We start from the raw sequence: 26,444 nt of genomic DNA, 5'->3' as shown, positions 1-26,444 counted from the left end.
TGTGTATCAGTGGCATTCAAATAACTTGTGTCATACAAAGTAGTAACATGGGTTCCATAAGAGATGGAGGTAACATGTTTCAGAATTCAGAAAGGATCAGATTATAGTTAGATAGAAACTTTTGGGGGCAGGGGAACAGATAGTTCACCAAAAAGATTGGCTTGTCAGTGTCAGAAGCAAAATAGTTATATTGAAAGCACCAGGAGAAAAATGAGATGGTACGCCCGGAAGAATATGTTAGGGTAATGAGGAGACAGTCCTGATAGGTGTAATTGCAAAAGATGACAGACAGATTGCCAAGTTAACAGTGACTGTGTTACAAAGTACTTTGAATATTAGGCTGAGAACTTAGTGATGAACATCAAAGCTGAGCCTCCTTTAAATAAAGTGATACTTTCAGCAAGATTGTACAAAAGTGTGTATGTGCATACTTTTGAAGAGGGTATATAACTTTACTAGATCCTCAAAGGGCCTATGACACCCAACACTTAAATAACCACTAATAGGAATGGGTGTGGAGCCTGTAATGCCAGCACTTGGAATGTGGAGTCAAGTTTTTTGTTTTTGTTTTTTGTTTTTTTTTTTTTTTTTTGGTTTTTCGAGACAGGGTTTTTCTGTGTAGCCTTGGCTGTCCTGGACTCTCTTTGTAGACCAGGCTGGCTTCGGAACTCACAGCGATCTGCCTGCCTCTGCCTCCCGAGTGCTGGGATTAAAGGCGTGTGCCACCACGCCTGGCTTCTGTGGAGTCAAGTTTTATCAGGGCATATTATAAAAGGAAGACAGCTGGACAGCTAAGACCAGCTAGGTAGCTGCTGCTATACTTCGGATAACATACATAAAATATTTTATCACAAACTGAGAACAATAACTATGAAAGCAGAAGTTGAATGGGAATGAGTACATTTTTTTCCAACTTGACATTTTTCATTAGCATATGTTGTACAAATTAGTACATTTCACTGTGATATTTTCATACATGTATACAAAGCACTTTCACAATATTCATCCTCTCCTATTGCCCCTACCTTGTGCTATGTCCCCTGCTGATCCCCTTGCTGGTCCCACGTACTTACATGCCTTTCTCGAATTTCTTTTGCTCCCATCTAGATTCCATATATAAGAAGAAACATGGACTTCATTTTTCTGAGTCTGGCTTATTTTGCATAGCATGATGCTCTCCATTTCATTTTCCATTTGTTGATAGGCACTTAGCCTGATTCCATAATGTAGCTATTGTGGATAGTGCTGTGGTAAACATGAATATTTACCATCTCTCCTTATGCTGACTCTAATTCCTTTGAGTGTATACTTGGAAAGGTATAGTTAAATTACACGGTAACTATTTTTGAGTAACTTCCATATTGATTTGCATTGTACCTGGACTAATTTACACTTATAACAGTGGTTTACAGTAGTTTTCCCTTCTGCCACATCTTGGCCAGCTTTTTGTTGTTTTAGGGTTCTGTTGTTGTTTGTTTGTTTATGATAGCCATTCTGACTGGTTAAGATGGAATTTTACTATAGATTTGACTTCATTTCCCAGGTGACCAAAGATGTTGAACATTTTTTCCCATTTACTTATTGGCCATTTGTGCTTCTTTGAGATTTTGGATTTTGTTTTCTTGATTGGCATGTGCGTGCATGCGTGCATGTGTGCGTATTTGCCTATGTATATGCATGTTTCATTTTATATTCTGGATATCAACCATCTGTTAGGTAAGTAGCTTGGAAGAGATTTTTTCCTGTTGTACAGACTGTCTTCATTCTGATAATCCTTTCTTTAAAAAAAAAAAATTACTCCTTGTGAGTGTTCTGCCTGTATGTACTTCTACCCTCCACCAGTGTGCCTGGTGCTTTCAGAAACCAGCATTGAATCCTCAGGAACTGGAATTAGAGATGGCAGTGAGCCACTATGTGGATGCTGGGAATTTAACCTGTGTCTTCTGCAAAAGTAGGCAGTGCTCTTAATCACTGAGGAGCTGTCTTTCCAGCACTCCACCTTTGGAGAGGGTGGTTTTTGTTTTTGTTTTTTTTTTAGGTCAGTGGTACTTAAGTACTTAAGTTGTGGCTTGTGATCCATTTGAGGGCTGAATGATCTTTTTAACCTGGTTCATCTAAGACCATTGGAAAACAGGAACATTAAGATCCATAACAGTAGCAAAATTACAGTTATAAAGTAACAAGGAAAATAATTTTAACATGAGGAACTGTATTAAAGGGCCCAGCGTTAAGGAGGTTGCGAACCACTGATCTAGGTAGTCCTTGTCCTGGAGATGCGTAGACCAGCTTAGCCTTGAACTGACAGAGATACGTCTGCTTCTGCCTCCTGAATGCTGGAACTAAAGGTGTGTTACCACTAAGCCTATTGTAATTATTTCTTTTGATGTGCACTAGCTTTTTAAATTTTCATGTAATCCCATTTACCAGTTCTTTCTATTATTTCCTGAGCTACTGGTTCTTCAAAGTGTTTTTTTTTTTTTTTTTTTTTTTTCCTTTAGTAGTTTCATATCTTGAGCTAAGGTCTTCGATATGTTTTGAATGTAGATACCAAGTTTTCCTAGTATCATTTATTAAGAGGCTCCTTATGCTAATGTGTGTTTTTGGCCTCAATGGTTGAGAATCACATGACTTTAGTTATGTAGGTTTGCTTAAGGCAGGGTCTTCTCATCCACTGACTTTTGTGTGCCTGTACCGTGCTGCCTTTTTATTGTCACTTTGCAGTGTCATTTGAAATCAGGTATTATTTGTCTTCATTACTTTGGTTATTTGTATATGCATATGAGTTTTTGGAGTTTTAAAACATTTTTTTCTTGAAGAATTTTGTTAGAATTTTGTTGGGGATTGCATTAAATTTGTAGGTGGTTTTTCTTAATGTGGACATTTCATAATATTAATTTTGTTGGTGTATGATCATGGTAAGTCTTTTCATCTTCTGTTGCCTCTTATTTTCTTCTTTTTTTTGCTTTTCATTGTGGAGACTAAGTTAAGTTTATTATTCTTTTGTTGGTGATGGTGCTTTGTTTTCAAGTTATGAATGGGGTTGTTTTCCTGATTTTTTTCCTCTGTTTACATTACATTATTATTGATGGATATAATTTACATCTCTCAGATGGATACTAATTTTAGTATATTGATTTTTATATCCTGTTAGAAAGTTGTTTTAGATCTTGAGTTTTCTAGTGGAGTCTTGGACATCTTTTAAGTATAGTATCATGTCACCTACAAATGTGAATAATTTGACTTTTTTCCTGTTTCTATCATTATTTCTTTTTGGTTGTTTTTTGAGATAAAGTCTTGCTATGTATCCCTGGCTGGCCTGTAACTCCCTGGGTAGACTAGGCTGGCCCTGGAGTTGAAGAGATCCACCTGCCTCTGCCTCCAGAGTGCTGGAGTGGAAGGCCTGTGCCACCATGCCCGGCATCTTTTCCCCATTATTGTTCCAGCTAAGAGTTAGTAAGTGAGAATGGAGAGTGGGGAGAAGGGACAGTCTGCCTCATTCTTTATGCTTTCAGTTTTCCCCTGTTCAGTGTGAAGTTGGCTGTGGATTTGTTGTAAATAACTACTATTTTGAGGTATGATCTTTGTAATACTAGTATCTAACAGCCTATTATGAAAGCACATGGATTTGTCAAAGGCTTTTTAGGGTTCTACTAAGATCAGTTGATTTCCCCCCGCCCCAGTTTTGTTTGTTACATTTATTGATTTGTGTATGTTGAGCTATTCTTAAATTCCTGAAAAGAACAGACTTGATCACAGTCTCTTAGTGTATTTTTAAGTTTTGTCTGAAAATATTTTATTGTGCGTTTGTTTTGTTTTGTTTTGTTTTTGTTTTTTAAATCAAGGAAACTGGTTTGTAGTTTATTGTCTCTTTAAGTTTTTTTTTAAAAAATCTGTGCTGGATTAGTAGGATGAGTTTGTAGTGTTCCTTTCCTTCTTCTCTTGTGGAACAGATTAAGGAGCATTAGTATTCTTTAAAGATCTGCTGGGATTCCGCAGTGACTCCATCTGGTCCTATGATCTTTCCTTGTTGAGATTTTTTTTTTTTTAATTACTGTTGTAATACTGCTTGCTGTTGATTTTGAGATTTTTGTTTTATTTTCTTTTTATACCTTGTTTGGTCAATTCTGGTAAGTCATGTGTGTTTAGAAGTTTATTCTAGAATTTTCAGTTCATTGGAACACATGATTTCAAAATATTTCCAACGATCCTTTGTATATCACTGCTATACTTTGTAAAAACACCCCCCCCCCTTTTTTTTTTTTTTTAATGGTCTCTCCTTTTATTAATTTGGGTCATCTCTCTTTTGGTTAGCTTAAATAAAGGTTTGTTAATCTTTAATTTTTCAAGGAGTCAACCTTTGTTTTTGTTTTTTGGTTCTTTTCATTGTTGCTTTAGTCTCCATTCTCCGTTTTATTTATTTCTTCCCTGATTTTCTTTCCTTCTAATTTTGGTTTTTGGTTTTCCCAGACTATATGATACATCATTAGGTTATTATTTTAAGATTTAAAAAAAAAAATATGCCCACCCATAGCTATAAATTTCCCCCTTAAAACTGCTTTTGCTGTATCTCACCCATGTGTTTTCGGGTTGTAGGAATTTTGCTTGTTTGTTTTTCAAGACAGGGTTTCTCTGTGTAGCCTTGGCTATTCTGGAGTCACTTAGTAGAACAGGCTGGCCTCAAACTCACAGAGATGCACCTGCTACCTCTGCCTCCTGAGTGCTGGGAGTAAAAGTGTGTACCACCACTGCCCTGTGGAAATTTTTTAATTTCTTCAAAAATTTATTCTCTGTGTGTTTGTATATTTATTGCAGTCTCACTTGGTATTGATTTGGAAAGATAAAAGAAGGTACTTTTTTTTTTTTGGGTTTTATGTCCTAAAGTGCAATCAGTTTTGGAGGAAGTATCATGAGTGGCCAAGAACAGCATATGTTCTGCAACTCTCAGATGAGGTAGTCTGTAGAAGTCATTAAATCTTTTGATCTATGGTATAGTTTAACTCAAAAGTTTCTTGTTGATTTTTTTTCTTTTTGTCTTGATAATCTGTCATGAGAGAAGGGTATTAAAGTCACGTCTTGTAATATGTAGACAAGCAGTGCTTTCTTGATGAAATTGCAAGAATTGATATATTTACAGTCATAGCATAGCAAATTGCTGCCTAATAGTAATCAGTGGTTTTCTTGCTTCTAATTTTGGTTTAAAGTCTGCTTTTACCATACAAGTATAACCTACTCCTGCTTACTCTTGGGTTCTCTGTTTGCCTGAGATGCCTGCAATGGTGAAGTGATTTTTCTTGCACTCAGGTGGCTCTTGTTTTTTAAACCAAAACATCCAGTCTGTGTGTTTCAGTCAAAAGATAAAACCTTGCTGTTAGGGTTATTAAAGGCATGTACAAAATTTTCTCTTATTCACTGTAGAAGTTTGCTGGTATATTGAGTTTGATTCTTTACTAATTCTCTTTTATTTGTTCTAATGAGGTTTGTTTTCTTTCTTTGAGCTTTTGTGATTGTTGTTTGTCTATCTTTCTCTTTGTGTAGTATTCTTGGAGGTTTACACTGTTGTTTTGGTAGTTGTTAATTGTTTTGGTTTATCCTTATTGTGACATTCTTTATTCCTTCTTAAATTTTCAAAGATAATTTTGCTAGATACAGAAATCTTGGTTGGCAATTGCTTTTAGGATGTGAAATATATTTATTAGTACATGTTTTCGTAGCCTTTAGGGTTTCTGTTGAGCATTTAGTTATTTTGATAGGTTCATAGCAGCAAAGAATGTAACTTCTGCCTTGAAGCGTTCAGAATACTGAAAGCTTTGTTCTGTACGCTGGGCATTATACATATAAGATGCTGTGGGGAGGATTTCTGGTCACTTCTGGTAGGGATTCTAAATGTGTCCTATATTTGAATGTCTGTCTCTTTCCTTAGACTTAAGGGGTTTTCCGCTATAACATCTCCTCCTTTCTTCCCTCCCCTCCTTTGGGGATAAGATCTTGCATGTATCTCAGGCTAGCATAGAACTCACCATGGTAATCATCTTGCCTCAGACTCCCATGTACTAGGACTATCAGCATGTACCATCACACCTAGCTTTATACCAAAGACTTGTATTCTTCCCTTCCCCCAGCTTTATACCAAAGACTTGTATTCCCCCCCCCCCCCCCCCCGGTTTTTTGAGTCAAGGTTTCTGTATGTTATCTTGGCCATCCTGGACTCACTTTGTAGACCAGGCTGGCCTTGAACTCACAGCAATCTGCCTGTCTCTGCCTCCCGGGTTCTGAGATTAAAGATGTGCGCCGCCACACCCAGCCTAAGACTTGTATTCTTGATTCTTAATTATATCCTAGAGATCTTAAAACTTGTGATAATAGCTTGGTGCTATGGTGCATACCTGTAATCTCAGCACTCAGGAGGCAGAGGCAGGCAGATCTCTGTGAGTTTGAGGCCAGCCTGGTCTACAAAATGAGTCCAGGACAGCCAAGGCTACACAGAGAAACCCTGTCTCAACCCCCCCCCCATTGTGATAATAATACAGCCCTTTCCTTGTTGCTGTCTAAATGTATTCTCAACCATGTCTTTCCATTTTATTTGATTTATTGAGCTTTTCAGTACTAGGAACACCCATCCTCCAATTCTGTATGTCTTTGATGAATTATTCAGGTTGCTGAATTTCTTGTCTAAGTCTTAAATTGACTTCTTTATATTATTCATTTGTTTGTTTGAATCCTCTTTGGGGTCACTGATCATTTTAAAGAGTTAGATAAAAAATTTTCTTTTGTCCAACATTCCACCCATTTCCATAGTTTTCAATTTGGTTATTGAAGATTTATCCAGTTTTGGAGGAATTCGGTTGCCTTTTATTCCATGCTGTTTCTCTGCTATGATTGTGCAGTTATTGGGATGTATCTCTCTCTCTTTTTTTTTTTAAAGATTTATTTATTATTAATATGTATACAGTTCTCTACCTTCAGGCCGGATCACATTATAGATGGTTGTGAGCCACCATGTGGTTGCTGGGAATTGAACTCAGGACCTCTGGAGGAGCAGTCAGTGCTCTTAACCTCTGAGCCATCTCACCAGCCCAGGATGTATATCTCTTGAGGTTTATATGTGGTCTTCTTAGGTAGCAATCTTTTCTTGAGGTCTCAGTTCCCAGTACTGTTCAGAGAAGAAAGCCAGTGGTGGTAACAGTAGCAGTACCAAAGCAAGGTAATTATAGAAATACAATAAAAATCAATTAAAGACTGCTACATCACTGTTAGCCATAGAAAAAGAAAGGGCAATATGAAATAGACTGAAGCTAAAACTACGATAGTAAAGTTAATAAAACAAAGAAAGGAGCAGGTAGAGAAAAAAGGGATACAGGAAATAGATGAAGAAAAGAACAAGAGATATAAAATTTTAAAACAGGTTAAAAATACTAGCTCAAAGGACGAAAAGGTAGGCTGGAGAGAGAGCATAGCAGTGGTAGAACAGCCTAGCACGCCCAAAGCTCTGGGTTTAATCTCCAGGACTGTTAAAACAACAGTAATATATAATAAAACAAAAGTAATATAAAGAAAAAAGTTAAAAGAAAGTTAGAGAAAGATTCTCTCTAGCTTTTGTAATACCTGCTATCTGCCATGTCTGGAAGAGGAAGAGTTAGTGGTCACTCTTCACTCTTCTCACTGTACTGCTTGGTGCTGTGTGCAGGTTCCCTAGGTCAGTCCCAGTGGTTCATTGTTAGTGACAAGCTCCCGTTTAGTTTAGATGTTTCTCCAGGTGTGGACCAGGGGTGGGTGCTGGCTGTAGGGAGCTTTGAGATCTGAGGTAGCCCCCAAGTTGATGGCTGATAAACAGACAAAACTGAGGAATGTCTCCAAGTGTATATGAGAATGAGGAAAACAGTATTGAGATCTGTTTCGGAGAGAACTGAGCTATCCCATCAGTCACAATGTATATTGGTAACTTCTTAAACATGGGTATTACTTGTTTCATCTTGGACACTGTAACTATTTGAGTAAAATAAAAACTTATGAAGAAAAAGGAATCTTAGTTTTAGCCAAGATTGTGTTATTCCACCCTTAAAACTTCTAAACATTTTTTTAACAGTGAGCCTCAAATTTGTAATTATGGATTTGAGTTTTTATTTAAGCTCAAATCTCTCCAATATTTTCCTATTTAATAATTTCAGTCAGTTACATTTCACTCCAGATGTAGCCTAGCTTATTATTCCTTTGACTGACTGAATTTATTTTGTATCAGATTCTATAACCAGACTATAAAGCATACAAGAACGTGCTTGGAGAGTTGTTGGCAGGAAATGTGACCAAGCATTTGGGGGGTGGGGGGTGGGGTTGAAACAAGAGAATTTCTGCAAATTCAAGACAGTCTGAGCTACAGTGAGTACCAGCTCAACCAGGACTAAAAGATAGGATTTGATCTCAATCATACCTCCCCAGTCTTGGAAGCGAAAATGTTAGAACACATGGTTGGAACATAGGGCTCATGAGTGCAAAGAAGTAACCATGCTGGAGAGAGGGACCAGATTATGAGGAGTCTGCATTCCATGGTTTTGGAACTTACTTCTGAAATACCACTGTATTATCCAAAGCAGACAGTAAAAGATTTGTACTTTGCATGAATTCTGGAGAATTGATAACGTATAGGAATTTGTAGGAAGTTAAATCCATTTGAAATGAGGTTTGACTTTGGCCAGTAAGATGAATTTGGCTTTGGAAGTTGAAGTTCTGGGAACTTCTACACATTGAAATGTCCTTGACTAAGCTGTAGATATGAGACTGATTTCTTAGAAGAGTGTTTTAGGTAGTAATTAAAGAAAATGAATTTATTTAGAGAATGTAAAGGGCTCATGATCAAAGAGACTATAATGGAGAACATAGAATGGGTGGGGGAAAGGGACTTCTGAGAAGATACAAGAGGTAGGAAAAAGCACCAGAGCCTGCTTATAACACACAGGTCAAAGGGGAAAGAAAGACTTTGCCAAATGGCACCTATATTCTCCTGGACTTTTTAAAATTTAGGCTTAAGTAGCTCTGATTGAAGTCTGGAGAGTAGAAAAGCTCTGTCTAACATGATCCTTCCAAGGCTCTCAATTTATGCAACTAAATTGAGAATTTATTCTGTCTCCATCATAATCTGGTACATTGTTTTAAACTTTCTCTGGAAATGTTATTCCTATTTGCCCCAAGCCCTTTACTACTTAAGCCACTGTTTCTTTATTTGTGTTTATATCAGAGTCACTTGGCAAGCTTAAATACAAATTCTTGGGATGTGTGTTGGGAGAGTCCCAGTTAGATCTACAGGCCAAGGATCACCTTGGGTATTACTCTAGAATCTGAATCTTAATACTTCTGTCCTAAAGACTGTTGTGTTCTGAGCAAGTGGGCCACAATGAATTGATATTTACTACCTCTCTGTGTGCATTTGATGGTGGTGGTGGTGTGGTTGAGATATAACCACAGGAAATTTAGCCTAATGTTGAGTGTTACTTCATTTCCTCCTTTGAATAATCCTCTTATTTCCCACTTGTTGCCAGAGCAGCTTTAGAAATGATGAGTTCAGATCCTGAACTTCTGTCAGCTTGAGTAGATTTCCAGCTTCCAATAGTCTCCCAGGTGATCATTCATTAACTTGGAGTTTTGGATTTAAGTAAGTGTGAAATAAAAGTAAACTTTGTGTTAACCCTAGTTGGGGTGCGGGTGGGTTGGGGCTGTTATTCGTTATAATGTCTACATCTATCAGTGTAAATTCTTAGAATATTTTCTAAGGATCAGGATTTTGCTATCTGTTGCCCTCAGTTTGTGCCAATTGTGTTTAAAAACAATTTGTATTGTAGGCAAGTCTTCAGCAATGACTTCCAGTTCTTGAATATTGTTTTCTTTGTAATAGTTTTAATGGAAATGTGTATAATAAACACCCTGATTGTTAGATTATGGGATGAAACAAAATTAGATATGGACAGTTGTTTTAACCATGAGTTGGAAACATTAAAGAAGTGACTAATTGCACCCAATTTACTTTACTTTAGTAGAACTTTATTTCCTGGTGTTACTTTTACACTTTGCCATTCTTTTGCCTTCCCTTCTTTGTAGGGATTGAACATAGCATCTTGGACGTCATAATAATCTTAGCCCTCTTTTCTTTATTTTGGCTCAAGGGAATTAATATTCATTTTCCCAGACTATACTCTTAATCTTATATTAACTGAAATTTAGATAATTTCTCTTATTTTTGTTTTTAATCTTCCCCCTCTTCACATGCTGTTCATATTGTAGGCACTTACTACCATGCTTAGCCAGAGGTCAGTTCATTGTTTAAGTGTGCTGTGTGCTTTAGTACTTTAGCGATACTGCTTACTTCACTAAATAGTGAAAATGTTTTTCATTGCCATATATTATATTTGAGTATCTGCAACTATGAAAAGGTCTTTAAAAAACTTTTTATTAATTCTTTGTGACTTTCCTATCACGCACCCCAATCCTAGTCACCTCTTGTCCCTTCATAGCTGCTCTCCACTCTTGCAACCTCTCCCACAAAAGAAAATTAAAAATTAAAAAAAAGAAAAGCAAAACATCTCGTCATGGAATCTGCAGTGTTTTACATTGTGTCCTATAGTATACCCTTTTATCTATACATTTTTACTTGCTAATGGTCATTGCAATGAGTCATTGGTCTGGTTAGGGGACTCTGGCTTCTGTTACACCATCAATATTGGATCCTCACAGGAACTCCTCTTGGATATCCTGTTGCAGCCCTGTGTCATGGAGACCTTGCAGCTTTGGATCTGTAGGACCTGCCCCTTCGCATGTTCCAGTAGTTTATAGATGAGGTAAATGTTGGGGTGGGCCAATTCAAAGCCCTGGATCTGGGACTGGGTGGTAGCTGAGTTGGCCAGCCTGCCAGCTCTCTGACCACACCACCAGGTCCGCTCTACTGTATTGTCCAGGTAAGGTGCAGGGCTTGCTCTCCCAAGTGCTGCATCTGGTGAGGGGCGGGGCCAGTTCTGCAAGGGCCTTGAATATCAGCATGGTTCCAGGTGGTAGCCCAGACCAGAGACATCCGCATGATCTCTAACAGTAGTATGAGCCATGGACAGTCTTGTTTTGTTTTGATCAAAGATTCTTTTTATTATCCCTGGAGTCAGAAGGACCCATATTTTCAGGCATTCTTCTGCCTGGACCTTGTGGATTATAAAATGCACTTGAGTTTGTTTTGTATTCCTTTGTGCTTAACTTACATGTTAGAAAACCTTTTGCCCAATTTACTATTTTTCAGTTGTAGTTTTCTATTGTCTTGTCTATAACTAAGACACTGATTAACTAATCAACTATTCAAGATGGGTTAAAGGAGCTGGTGATTGATTAAACCAGTAAGTTTTTTTTTTTTTAACAGTTTTTTGAGGGATAATTTATGTGCCATGACATTTACCTCAATTAAAATACAGTTTAAAGGACAGCCTGGTCTACAAAATGAGTCCAGGACAGCTAAGACTACATAGAGAGACCAAACCAAACAACAATAACAACAACAAGAAGAAGAAACCAGTTTAATTGTGTTTAGCAAATTTAACTAGTAGTATACTTACAACTGTATAATCCAAGTTTAGATATTTCTATCATGCCAAAACATATATATTTTTTTTTTTTAACCAATTTTCCAATCACCTCTAGTCCTTCCTTTCTCCCCAGGCAACTACCAATTAGTAGTCCATTGATTTATATTTTCAGTTCAATTAAAATAAACAAAAATTGTAAAGTAAACAATTTGTGTTTGCTGACAGGGATGGGTCTGGTGTCTTGTTATTTTGCATAAATATTTTTAAGGTTCAGTTATGTTTCATATTATTTCTTCATTGTTGTAGTATTCTTTTGTGTGGATGTAACATACAGTCCAATTGATAGAAATTTGAATGGTTTCCCATTTGTGAAAATTATGAATAGTAATGCTATGAATACATACATATAAAGATGTGTTTTAATTTCTCCTGGAAGTAGTCCCAGGAATAAAATTGTTAGATTGTGTAGTAGCTTATGTTTTACGGTCTAAGACTAGATGAATTGTCTGAGTCCTTTTTTGTATACTTGGATTTGGTTGGCCGGTCCTTTGTCTTTAGTTTTATGATGTCGTTAACTTTCATATAAAGGTATTGCTTTCTTCAGAATGAATTTGAGCAGTAGTCTATCCTGTTGAATTGTCTTCATGCATTTATGAAGAATTAATTTTATTTAAGTATTGGCACCATAAAACAATGTAGGTCAGGGCTTTTGTTTGTAGAATTTTAGGTGCTAATTTTATTTCAAATGGTATGGATTTAGTCATATTCTGTTTTCTCTTGAGCCAGTGTCAGTAATTTGTCTCAATTTGTCCATTTTTATTCAAGTTGATTTTATTTCTTGATAGCAGTTCATATTTCTCCTTATAACCATTTTAGCTTCTCTTCAGTTGGTGATGCCCTTTCTCCCATTACTGAATTGGGCAATTTGTGTTTTCTTTCTTTTGCTCCTGATCAGTCTAGTCATAAAGGTTTACTATTTTGTTCATCTTTTCATTTGATTCTTGCTAATACTATTCCTTCTGCTTGCTTTGGGTTTAGCATGCTTTTGTTTTTCTAATTCTTAAGGTAAAAGTTTGCCTGACATTTTTCATTTTTAGTCATGTTTACAGCTGTAAGTTGCCTTCTATAAACATTGTTAATTATATCCTAAGCTTGTGCTGTGTCTTATTTTTATTCAACTTAAAATATGTTCTGAGTTCCTTTGTGATGTCATCTTTGACTCAAGGATTTTTGTTTGTTTGTGTTTTTTATTTTCAAGTATTGCTTTGCTTTTTATATATATATATATTCCTAATTCACTTATATTACTATTGGAGAAGTTCTTAGTGTCACTGACATGGTTTGGACAATGGACTTAACAAGAATTTGTTTGCATTTTGCTATTGGATTCTTTCAGGTATCTTTTGGGTCAAGTTAGTTGGTAGTGAAGTTAAAATCTTCATTTATCTTTTCTAATTTCCTGCTTACACTTTTATTATTGAGGATGAGATTGACATCTGCCTGTAAACATTAAACTGTCAATTTCATCTTTCTTTCAGTGTTAACCTATTTGGGGACTTTTTTTTTTTAAATTCCATATATTTATATTTGTCATACCTTTCTGCTTAATTGATAGTTCTAATATTATAAAATTTTTGCCCTTTAAAAAAAAAACTTTAAATTTTTAGTCAGTACCATTCCTTAGCATTGTTTTTTTCTATCCTGTTGGCCTTTCTGTATCTTTGAATCTGAGGTGCCTCTCTAGATGGAATATAATCAATGATTTGGTATTGCTTTGTGGGTGGAACTTTTTGAAACACTAAGAACTCACATTGCTCTGGAACCCAGTGGCCTTCCTGTTTCCACTCCCTCAGTACTATGATTCCTGAGTGTGCTACATGCTCAGCTTGGGTATTTTTTTTTTATACAATAGTCAAACAATCTGTCTTTAAGAATACTATGTGCTAGGCTGGAGAGATGGCTCAGAGGTTAAGGGCACTGAATGCTCCTCCAGAGGTCCTGAGTTCAATTCCCAGCAACCACATGGTGGCTCACAACCATCTATAGTGAGATCTAATGCTCTCTTCTGGCCTGCAGGTATATGTGCAGACAGAGTACTATATACCTAATAATAAATAAATAAATCTTTAAAAAACATACTGTGTGCATCTATGATGTGTCTTTTAGTATGGATATGCTTGTGATATGATTTACTTGTGGAAGTCAAAGGACAGTTTTGGGATCTTTCTGTCTACCATGAGGTCTGGAGATGGAGCTCACTCAGGCTATCAGGTTTGTGCCACAAGTGCTTTCACCCGCTGTGCCATCACAATAGCCCCAAGTGATTAAACGCCTTAAAATGGTGTGTTTAATCCATCTATTTATTGTTTTATTTTTTTAATTATGTGTATATACATGTGTGTATCTTGAGTGCTGATGTGTCCAAAGAGTCTGGGAGAGGGTATCACATTCCCTGGAGCTGGCATTATGGGTTGTTATGAACTACCAGGTGAGGGTGTTGGGAACCAAACTTGGTAGCTCTGCAAGAAAAGCATGACTTCTTAACCAATGATGTATCTCTCCAACCGTAAGCCATTTTATTTTTTAATACATGTGCGTGATTCTCTTCTTATTTTGTCATTTTTGATTTCTTTGATTTAAACAAATCTATTTTCCTACTTTTTGTTCACATATTGTGTATCTTATTTATTGCAGTGTACTTGATTTGCTATTAATGCCTCAAGTGTAGCCAACTCCATTTCCTCTCCATAAAGCTATTGTTGTTATATATGTTTTGTTCATTAGTGTAACAGCCTCACGGCAGGGTTTTAATTATTTCTTTCTACAGCATATACCAGCTTAAAGAATAAGGCAAGATTAATAGTATTTTTATTAACCTATACTTTTATCATTTATAATTCTTTTTGTTCTTAGAGATTCAAGTTAACCACCTACTTTTGCTACACCTTTATTATGTAGTCCCTCTGTTTTGCATTACTTCTGTTATGTATATGCATCATTATATATGAAAAGCACAATAGTGTAGTGATATTTCATTCAATAAACTTTAAATTGGAGAGAAAAAAGTGGGGTATATATTTACACTTTTCCTCTATCTGCAGTTGTCTTTGGCAGTTCTGTATTTTCTTCATATGGATTCCAGATACTATCTGGTCCCTTCCTGAAGAATTTCCTTTAGTATCTGACTGTTACTTTTTGCCCCTGAGCCTATAGTGAACATTGTTTTTTCATTCAAATAACCACATTTTATTCTCTGGCCCCGTAGGCCCATAGCCATCTCAGAACGCATTTAGTTCAACTTCCAAGCTTTCCGTAGTCTTTAACAGTTTTAACACTTCAAAAAAGTCAGTAGTTTCTTGAGACTCAAGACACATCATTCCTTCAGATTTGAGCCTTGAGGAAAGGGCTTTGCAGATTGGATAGATGGCCTGTTTAGACAAGCAATAGAAAGGAAATCTCTCCTTTTCTCAGTGATTTCCGTACTATTTTGGCCAATTTCATCTAAGTAGTTACTTGTAGGCCTAACTATTTACAGATTTGGGAGCTGTGGGGAATGGTTCAAGAGGCACAGTGATTGCCTTGGAAACATGAAGATCTAAATTCTATCTCCAGAACACATATAAAAATGGCAGGGAAGGCGGAGACAGAGGATCCTTAGGGTTCTATGGCCAGTGAGTTTACCCTTATCATTGGATTCTAAGCCAATAAGAGACTGTCTCAAAGGAGATAGCGTTCCTGAGGGTGACAACTAAGGTTGTCTTCTGGCTTCCTTGTGCTTCCTTGTGCACATATGTGCACTCCCACATACAAGTCCATGTGCACCACCATGTACAGAAATACATGTATTACATGTATGCATATTCATTAAAAATAAGTACATCTTTTTTGCAAAGTGCAGTGGAGTTCATCGAGTAGGAATAGTGCAAGCTCGCTAAGTGCAACAACGGTTGGGGGAAACCAATAACAGCCTTCTGTTTGTGTACCTGGGACGGGGGCTGTATATGCAGAAAGATGCATCCTTTGTTGCCTGCCTCTTAAAGAAAGGCACAACATGTATGAGCAGTGCCTTTCTATAGTTTTGTCATTAACAGGGAAGTGTTACTTTTTGATGTCCATTATCTTCACTGAAGAGGCTTTGCTTCTAAGGAAAAACTGATCAGAAAATTTATTAATTCCTAGCTTTTACTACTAGTCCCTCATGTGTAAAATGAAAGGGGGAAATGTCTCTTTTAATCTTGTCAGATTCTGTTAACAGTCCTTGTCAATGGTGCTTGTTTACTTTGAGAAGAAAAGACCTTATACCTGGACGGTCCTAATGGCCTGCCTATAGTTGCTTTTGTGATTACAGGAGCTCTTTTTACCCTTATTCATCAAATTAGTAAGCCTTCTTGATTTTTGAGTTTAGCATACTGTTTTCATTGAACGAATAATAGTTAGACTTGAAGTGTAGGGGAATTTAATTCAGTCCTGAGAATAAACTTTGTTATATCAGAGCTGGAGATAGGTCATAATTTTGCCCAACACCAAATATATAACAAAGAAGTTTGAGTTTAGGCACATAATTATGCCATGGTCTTTCTCCATGTAAATCAAAATAACATTTTTATCTATCATATTCAGGACTTTAAAGACATTTTTAATGAGAATATTAAGAACATAGAGAAATAGAGCCTCCTGTTTCATTTCCCAGTAGCATTATCTGAAGTGAGAATATTTCTTTGACATGTGTATAAATGGTCTGTTTCCCTCTGCTAAAATGAACTTTTAGAGGGCTAGGCCTACCATATACTATTATCATTTATAACAATGTTTTACATATAATGACATTCAAATAAAAGTACCTTGGGTTATTTTGTTAACAGTCAGTCTCAAGGTTAGATGACTTTGTCTTCCCTCTGTGGCTTACAATAATGTGCCTAAAGAAGCACATGATAAATTCTGTATCTTTACTGAACGATCATTGTTAGGTATTTACTTACTTGGAATTGGTAGCCTGACTGGGTTTCCTAGAAAAATCAGCTAATTACGAAGTACTGCTTATATGTAGGAACCCAACCATAATTTTCTTTATCATCAGATAATTAAGTTTAGAAGAGGTGGACAGACAGACTTAAAAATGAATTTATTCACTTACATTGTGTGTGTATGTGTGTATGGCTGTTTTGTCTACATGTATGTAAAAGTACTACTGAATGTGTGCCTGGTGCCTGCAGAGGCCAGAGAAGAGCGTTCGATTTCCTGGAACTGTAGATACAACAATTGTAAGACACTATGTAAGTGCTGGGAACTGAACCTGGGTCTTCTGCGAGAATAGCAAGTGCTCTTACCATCTGAGCTACCTATCCCCAGTGTGTTTGTTTTTGTTAAAAAGGTAAAACCAGATCTTATAGATTATTTACATCAAGAACATTTCATTCCCAGTCCCCCCCCCCTTTTTTTTTGTAATATCTGGGGGCATTTTTTGATAGTTAAAAATGGGGAGAGGAGCCAGGTGTGGTGGCGCATGCTTGTTATCTCAGCACTCAGGGAGGCAGAGGCAGGCACATCTCTGTGAGTTCAAGGCCAGCATGGTCTACAAAAATGAGTCCAGGACAGCCAAGGCTACACATATAGAGAAACCCTGTCTCAGAAAACAAATCAAACCAAATGGGGAGATGAAAAGGTGCCCCTGGCAACTATTGGGTAGAGGCTAGAAATGCTGCTTAAATTTTATAGTAAATGGGTGAATGGGACATTTCCTTTTAATAAAGAACCGTCTGGGTGAGCCTGGAGGAGGGGTGAGGAAGAAGTGCATAGCTGGCGTGAATGGAGATTTGGCCCAGATTATGATAATTAGTGATGCTCCCCGTTTTCCTGGGTGAGAAGGTGCCTTCTGAGATGGTGGCAGCCACACTGGCAGAATTGGATGTTAATCTGCAGGTGCTCGAGGACCAGTTCCTCTAGGAAAAGGCCTTTCTTGTTGAGATGTGGACAAGGGTCCCACATCTCCCTGGCCAACTTGGTAACCATCACAGGACTGATGTATCCTGTAGGTGGTGGCTGCTTAGCCTTTGAAGGGCATCCCAGGCTGGCGAGTGGAGGCAGCAATGGGCGTGGACCTCTTCCAGGAGGCCCATGAAGTCATCCTGAAGATGAAGGACTCTCCACCTGCCAAACCCATCATAAAGCAGAGTGCTGGCCATGACCTAGTGAGTTCAAAAGCTTCACCCTTGCACCAGCCATGGCAGTTCACAAAGTACTTGCATTACACTAGATATGCATCCTAGCCTCACCACATAATGGTTCTCAGGCCCAGCTCTATCTTTACCCTTTTTCCGGGATAGCCACACATGATCACAGTGATGATTACTGCCTTTCACTTTGAGTTCTAGTAATAAATCTTTGAGCCTAAAAAAAGAAAAGAAAAGAAAAGACCCATCTGGGGATGGGGACATGGCTCAGTAGGTAAAATATTTGCTATATAAGTAAGTGCTCAGTTCCCTAGTATTGCATAACAGCCAGGTGTGGTGGTGTGTGTCTATAACCCCGTGCTAAGGGTCAAGACAGGCAGTTCTCTGGGGCTTGCTGGCCAACTAGTCCAAAATAATGAGCTAGGTTTAGTCATAAGCCTTTTCTCAAAAAGTAGTGAAGGGTCTAGTTAGCTCAATGGTTAAGAACACTTGCTGCTCTTCCAGAAGACTAGAGTTTAGTTCCTAGCACTCACATCTGGCAACTCACAGCCGCTCATAACTCTAGCTCTGAGGGATCCAATCCTGTCTTTTGACCTCCATGGACACCCTTACACACATGGTACACACATACACACATAAAGAAAAGTAATAGAAATCTTAAAGAACGACACTAAGATTTCCTATTAGAACAACTACAGTAATCCCACAAGCTTACATTATGGCATGCTATCCAGACATGAAGAACGTTGTCCAACATGAAAGGCTTTGTGCTTACTGTGGGACTTTACCTGGTATGAATATAAGTCAGCCTGGATGAACGTGTTTGTTGCAATGGTCACAAAAAGGAAGATGACACTTGTTGGTCCATGAAATAATAGTGACTACTAAGGATAGTTGGTGACACTGGCAGACATATGGTTCAGTGTTTCTTGAGGGAGAACTAGAGTTTTCTAGGAGATCTGATGTTTTCTTGCAGCCTCCACAGGCGCGCGCGCGCAAACACACACACACACACACACACACACACACACACACACACACACACACACACACACACACACCCTACACACACACACACACACACACACACCCCCTACCAGGGCATATGCATACACAAACACAGATAAAAGTCTTCTTGTTTTTAATTTCTTGTTTGTTTCTTTATTTTAAAGTCTTCTTAAAATAAGGTGAAGAAGGAATTAAGAAAGGCGTCACAGTGTTAACCTTTGGCCTCCACACATGCCCTCACAAGTGAGTGTGTACGTACACACACACACACACACACACACACACTCTCTCTCTCACCCCACATGAGTGGAGGTGGGAAGAACTATCTGATTTAAAGTTTAGTATTGCTGAGTTTGAGAACTTGGCCACACACTCCGTGTCTTAATTATGTGGGTATGCGTTCGGATGTGTGTATTCATGGATACATACAGACACACTCGCTTTTGGCAGAATTGTATGTCTCATACATACATACTCATACCTGTAAGTGTTTTGTTTTTTAGGAAGTAGGTCATTCTAAGAGTTTAATTTGCTTTTATATACTAAGGAGTTTGATTGTGGCCTTGTTTGGGAGGTGCCCTTGACCATTCAGTAATTTGTTTGGACTTAGAGGTCTCAGCAAAACAGTTAAATTAACAATTTGGTTTATTACATCAGAGGAATACAGGTTTAACCTACCAATAGATAAAAGTGCACAGGCCTGGTTCCAGGAGACTTTTAGGCACAAGGTATCAGTTGTCCTCTTCTATAGACATAGTCGGTAAATGCTTGCTTCTCCCAACAGTGATGCAAGACAAAACTTCCAGAGGTTTACTGACTAGTAATACCCACCTCAGCCTTGATGCACAGTAATTGTTTTGGATAATCAATCACAGGTAGGGTCAGCCACCTATGTGGCTGATCTTAATCTTCATCCTCTTCAGGGGTAAATCAAATGCCCTATGGCCTAAAGGGCTAAACATAAATATTATTGCTTAGACTCAGGTCTAAACAAAGACCTCTAGAGTTTTTGTTTCTTTGTTAGTTTGTCATTTTATTTTGTTCTTAGCAAGTAGGTCATTCTAAGAATTTTCCTTCAAGATTAGTAAAGGCCAAACCTTTCTTTGACTGAAGTTAGTTTTTTCACTGGACACTGTGGGCATCATTGTTTTTTTCCTTTGGAAACAAATAGCTACCAAAGGGCTGCAGAGATGTTAACTTGCACTTGGAAGACCTGAGTTCTGCATCCATACTGAGTGGACCTTCAGTTCCCAGCAGTCTGACACCCTCTTCTGGCCTCTGGGCATTCAAACACATGTATATATATATACACACATCCATGAAGGAACACATGCACATAAATAAAACAATTTTTTTTAAGTAATAACAATAATAATTATAGTACCTGAGTAATTCTCAGAGGTTAGTTTAAGGCCCAGTAATAGATATAGGTTACTTTGTATCCACCCATCTATTGCTTAAGAGATTTGTTTGTCCATTGAAAGCAGTTGTTTTTGAAAGCATGCTTCATGAACCCCTAGTCTGCTTTACTCTGGGGTGAGATTTTCACATAAGAATTAAATGTTACATGCTTCTTGTACTTTCTTGAAATTTGTACTAGTGGTACAAAAGTTGTGGTGCTTACTGTGTATCTTGTTAGGTATCAAGGTGATGTGTCTTAGTTACTGTGCTATGGCTGTGAGGAGACACCATGACCAAGGTAACACCTATAAGAGAAAGCATTTAACTGGGGGCTGGCTTACAGTTTCAGAAAGTGAGTCCATGACCATCGTGGCAGGAAACAGACAAGCATGGCATTGGAGCAGTAGCTGAGAACTTTACATCCTGATCCACAGGCAGCTGGCAGAGACAGACAGCTGGGCCTGATGTGGCCTTTGAAATCTTCAGCAGCACACCTCTTCCAGCAAGGCCACACCTGCTGATTCCTCACAAACAGTTCCACTCCCCTTTGACTAAGCGTTCAAATATGCAAGCCTATGGAGGCCATTCTCATTCAAACTGCCACGTGGTGGCATATTCCATCTCCACACAAAGAAATGAAAAGACAAGTAGAAAAGATTTTGATTACATTTAACTCTTGGATATATGGAAAATAAAATGCTTGAGTACATCATAGGAGAAGCATAACCTAAACTAGATTTGAAAAAAAAAAATGCAGCTAGGCATAGTGGTGCATGCCTTTAATCCCAGCACTCGGAAGTCAGAGGCGGGCAGAGCTCTGTGAGTTCAAGACCAGCCTGGTCTAAAAAGTGAGTCCTGGATAGCCAGGGCTATACAGAGAAACCCTGTCTCGAAACAAGCAAACAAACAAACAAACAAAAATGCATTTTTTTCTTCTAAGAACTGACAAATCAGACTCAGACATTCCATTGAAAAGGAAAAAAAGGTAAATTTATTACTTCAAGAAATATAGCTACCAATATTTCTTACAATCAAAAATGAGAACTTTAAAACAAATTATAATTGGAGAGATCAGTACTGTCCACCTATGCTTAACTTTACAGTATTTATAGACTGGTTATTGGCACTAACAATTGTGTGTTTTGTTATTGTTTTTTTGTGTGTGTGTGGAAGGGGTGGTATTATATATAATGAAAAGTATCAGTAATTGGAAGATTTGTCTACTTCAGTAAACTGGCATTTTCTATATTATTGATGCCTGGTGTTATTAAATCACATGCAGGTAAAAGATCTATTCAAAGTATATAGTAGTATATATTGTATTGTATTGTATTGTATCTATATATTCTTTTCAACACTAGGGAATCAAACTCAGCGTTTTGTGTAATATCTACCCAAGTGCTTTACTACCAGCCAGTAGATGTTAATGAAGTATGAAAAGTTCATTGATGAGTTTCCATTGCAGCCAGAGATATCACTGTATCAATAAATATTACTTGTCAGGTTCTGATGTAGTTCAGAGAAAATCCACAATTACCTGAAGAAGATTTTAAATGCGGCCATTTTCTATCTACTTATGGATACAGATTTTCTTTGTACAGTTGAGTCAGGATGACTTACTGCCACAGATTGGATGCAGAAACAGCTGTAAGACTCTTGCTTTTTTTGTTAAGCTAGTCAGACATTAAAGAGTTTGTGAAAAGTTAAGGGCGTGCTACTCACCTCATTTTGTTTGTTTCATTTTGTTTGTTTTTTGAGACAGGGTTTCTCTGTATAGCCCTGGCTGTCCTGGGTCTCTTTGTAGACCAGGCTGTCCTAGAACTTAACAGAGATCTACCTGCCTCTGCCTCCTGAGTGCTGAGATTACAAGGGTGCACCACCACACTCATCTTACGTCATTTTTAATAATTAAAAAAACTTTCAGTTATTTACATATATATATTTCAGTTTTAATTCTGAATATAGTAGCTATCAAAAGATTTAACTTGCACAAGCAAAAACTCTTTCAGCTTCTTAGGAATTTTAAAATGTGAAGGGCTTAGGAGATCACAGATGGCCCAGTAAGAAGTGTCCCTTAGGAAGTTTGGAACAAGCTTTTCTTTTTTGTTGGTTTAGGCTGCCACAGGCTAGATTTAAATTCATGGGACTTTGATGAACTCACATACTTGCCCCTGTGCGTGTGGCCTGAATATAGTTTTAAAAAAATAATTTATCTTTGTTTTATATGCATTGGTGTTTTGTTTGCATGTGTATCTGTGAGAAGGTGTTGGATCCCCTGGAACTGGAGTTACTGACAGTTGTGAGCTGCCATGTGGGTGCTGGAAGTTGAACCCTGGTCTTTCGGAAGAGCAGCCCATGCTCTTAGCCATGAGGCCCTGGCCCATAATATAATTTTAATAAATGAAATTTAGGGCATAATTTAATAATGATCAATACATTCTGGCTTTATGTGGCTCAAAAATGTATAAATCAGATGATTAAAAAATTAAAGAATGAAAAATAAAATTAGAAGGTGGTGAATGAATTATTTTCTAGGTTGTAATAGGTGATTATGGGGAAAACTTTATGTTATGAATGTTGCAGAGAAGCAAGATAAAGTTTGACACCTTAAAGGCAAAAAATTGTATACTGGTAAAAAGAGAATAATAAAGGACATTTAATTTTTGACACATTACATCTTTATTCTAACCTTCAACAAAGATAGTAGGCTGTTTTGAAAAACCTGGAAAATATTCTGTGCAGGTTTTCCTTTTGTTCTTTGTGAGTTTCACATCATGCATTCTAGTCTTGCTCATCTCCCTGTTCCCTCATAGCTGCCCTTTGCCCTTGCAATCTTCCCCCAAAATAAAACACTCAACAACAAAGCATAGAAGACATCTTACCATGGAAGCTGTATCTCACTCATCCTGAGACTGGCAGGAGTAGAATTCCTCCCTCCCTGCCTTGGACCTGCATGTTCCGACAAACGTAGCCTTATGACCCTCACCTCTGCCACCCTTGGGGTAGTCAAGTAGCCTGGCAGCCTGGCTATAAGGTTAAACGTCCTCTGTCCTTATAAGGTCATGTCCAGTACTGGAATTCCTCTTCATGCAAATAAGGCATTCCTAGCACCTTGGCCCCTGGCCAATGATATAAACTCACCCTGAAAGCCTCTACCCACTCCCTAAAGGTTTAGGTAGCCTTTGTTCCCCCAACTAAACTAGCTGCTCAATGAAGCCCGCCCCCAAGAGTCTGTTCTTACAGCCACCTGAGGTCTCATCACCCCCAGCCTTTCCTGCCTCACTTTCCATTTCAGCCCATCAGTCTGATTACAGGTGATTATGCCATTAAGGGAATGGGGTTAGAGTGGGAAGAACATTAGTCCTAGGGGCTGGCTCACCTGTGTGTGCCCTAATCCCCCCCATTCCCCAACCTGCTAAGGTTCAGCTCTGCTGTGCTGTTTAGGCACATACTCTCCCAAGTGCTGCAGCTGGTGAGAGGCAGAGCTAGCTGTCCCAGGCTCATAACCCTGTGGGCAGCTTTCCTGACTGCTGGAGGTGGCAGAGGGCTGGGGATGGGGGTAAACATCACCTCTGCACCTGTGCCCACCCCACGGCAGATCAGCGGTGGAGTCAGCCCTCCCACACTCATGCCCTTGGGGCCAGCTCTCCATAACTCCGCATCCATTCAGGGGCAGGGCCAGTTCTGCACAGCCCCTGGACGTCCACGTGGTCCCTGGGTGTCTGCCCTGACAGGGACATCCCCAAGTTCTCTAGTGGTAATATAAGGCATGGACATCAGCACTGACCCCAGCCAAGCAGTAGCCATGGACTCAGACATGGCCCTCAGCGGTGCCTCAGGCTGTGACCTCACCATGGCCCCAGATGACAGGGCTGGCCACTCATAAAACAAGCTACTTTTCTCTACCCTCAAGTTTCCAGTTCCATCTCTCTTCATAGTGCTCAAGCTGCTCCACTTCTCTTTCTCTCTCATCTGCCCACCACATACTCACACATTGTGGCGGCTCCTCCTACAGGCTGGCCACCTGGCTGGCAGACCTCTGGATGACATCCTTCTTCCAAGCGGCACGATGTGGCAACAAGAAGGTATTTGTACATGCCTGTGCTGTTGCTGGAGGGCAGGTCTGTTCGTGGAGTGGCAGTCCACAGGTCTCTGACTTTCTCCTCCCTCACTGCACTGCATGGACTTGATTTGGTTTGATTTGATTTTTATGAGTCCTAGGCATAAAAAAGCTTGGCCACCAAGATGGACATGAAGCTAGGATGAACAAAGGACTGCCATCTGCTTTGCCCCTGACTGCAAGATGCCGCTTTGCCCATTGCCAGGGGGGTATCTCTATAGTTTTAGTGAATAAATGAGTTATTGTTGTTGTTATGTTTTTTTTGAGACAGGATTTCTCTGTGTAGCGTTGGTCATCGTAGCACTTGCTTTGTAGACCAGGCTGGCCTTGAACTCAGAGATTCACCTGCCTCTGCCTTAGAGGTATGCACCATCATGCCCAGATTCTTCCATATTTCTTATCTCCATATAATTATCAGGATTGCCTTGATTTAGAATCCTGCTTATACTCTTTTGAAAAGAAAAGGATGTTTGGTCTGATTTTAAGTAAGACTTTGAGAAATATCTGTAAAGCCATCGAAAAAGTACTCCCTATAAAGCTATGAAGATTTCTGTATTAGTAATGGTTCTTTATAGGAACAGAACTGATAGAATGAATCTATGTAAGTATTAAAAGAGGATTTATTAAAGTGGCTTACAGGCTGTGGTCTGGTTACTCCTCCCTGTGGAAAGGCCAAGAATCTGCTAGTTTTATTGTTCAGTCCACAAGACTCAATATCTCAGCTGGACTAGGTCTGGGTTGGAGTCCCAAGGAAGTAGTTTTTAATGCCAGTGAAGGAATTCTTCAGCTGCAGAGTGAAGGCAAGCAAGCAAAAAGCAGAAAGCTTCTTCATGTCCTTTTAAATGGGCTGCCACGAGGAGGTGTGGCCCAGATTTAGGGTGAGTCTTTCCACCTCATGTATTCGTTTCTGTGCTTTCATAAACTTTCTTTTTTTCTGTTATTTTTGTGTTTGCTGCACTGTAGAGTGCTTGCCATGAATCTCATTAGTTAGTGTTTGCCTTAATTGTTCTTATTTTTCATCAATTCTTAAGAGATGACTGCTGGGCATAGCAATCTTGGTTGACAGTGTTTGCTTTGCTTTGAGGTATTGAAATATTCCATTCCAGCCAGGAGTGGTGGCACATACCTTTAATCCCAGTCTCTGGAGGCAGAGGCAGGCGGATCACTGTGAGTTCCAGGCCAGCCTGGTGTACAAAGCAAGTCTAGTACAGCCAAGGCTACACAGAGAAACCCTGTCTTGGGAAAAAAACAAAAGAGCTATTCCATCCCATGTTTTCTTGGCTTTTAATTAGGGTTGCTGATGAGAGATTTGATGCTATCCTGATGGATTTCCCTTTGTGAGCTGGCATTTTTCTTACAACTTTTAATATTATTTTCTTTGTATATTTGACATTGTGTCTGCTGTGTTGTTTAGAGGTTCATTTGTAGTCATATTCTAAATACTGTTTGTATTTGGATGTCCATATTTTTCTCAATATTTTGTCTGTTTTTGTTTTGTTTTGTTTCGGTTTTCGGGACAGGGTTTCTCTGTGTATCAGCTCTGGCTGTCCTGGAACTCGCTGTGTAGACCAGGCTGGGCTTGAACTCACTGAGATCCACCTGCTTCTGCCTCACAAGTGCTGGGATTAAAGGCCTGGCCACCATCACCTGGCATTTTGTCTGGTGATTTTTTTTTTTTTTTTTTGCTACAGTTTTATTGACTGCGTTGTATCTTTAGATTACCTTAGTTTCGTCTGTTCCACATATTCTTAGGTGATTTTTTTTTCTTTTTTTTTTAGTAGTTAATTAAATACTTTGTAAACTGAGACCAGTATACTGACTTTAGAGGAAACCATTTCTTCACGTTGTATTTTACCATCTCAGCAAAGGTTATGCCAAGTGCCAGAACATTCCTTTTTACTTGTCATAATGGTATTGGGTGAAGGTGGGGACAGCTTCTTCCACTTCAGGAAAGTCATGTTCATGTCTCAATACACCTTGCTTTAATGAACTCCAAAATTCCTGAGGACATTTTACCCACATATTCCCCTTTCCTCATGAGGTCCTGCCTCACTTTTCCACCAATCAAATCTGCGATGCTTTAAACCCAATTCTATTCAGTTGAGTGACATAGAAAACATCTCAGTTCAATGTATACCTTTGGGACTAAACAATGTTGAACAGTGTAGGTGAAGATTTTCAAGGAAGTTTTGACAG

General features: G+C 38.5%; 1 protein-coding gene across 2 annotated transcripts in view; it reads left to right on the top strand.

The window, feature by feature from the left end:
* The window catches only part of Ankrd28 (ankyrin repeat domain 28), a 181,536-nt gene that overhangs the window by 5,489 nt on the left and 149,603 nt on the right, over window positions 1-26,444 (top strand). The window lies entirely within an intron of this gene.

The sequence above is a fragment of the Acomys russatus genome, chromosome 3 (assembly GCF_903995435.1).
Source record: "Acomys russatus chromosome 3, mAcoRus1.1, whole genome shotgun sequence".
In the NCBI taxonomy this organism is placed as follows: Eukaryota; Metazoa; Chordata; class Mammalia; order Rodentia; family Muridae; genus Acomys; species Acomys russatus.
Note: the sequence above shows the minus strand (reverse complement) of the source record. Positions and strands in the feature narration are given on the sequence as shown.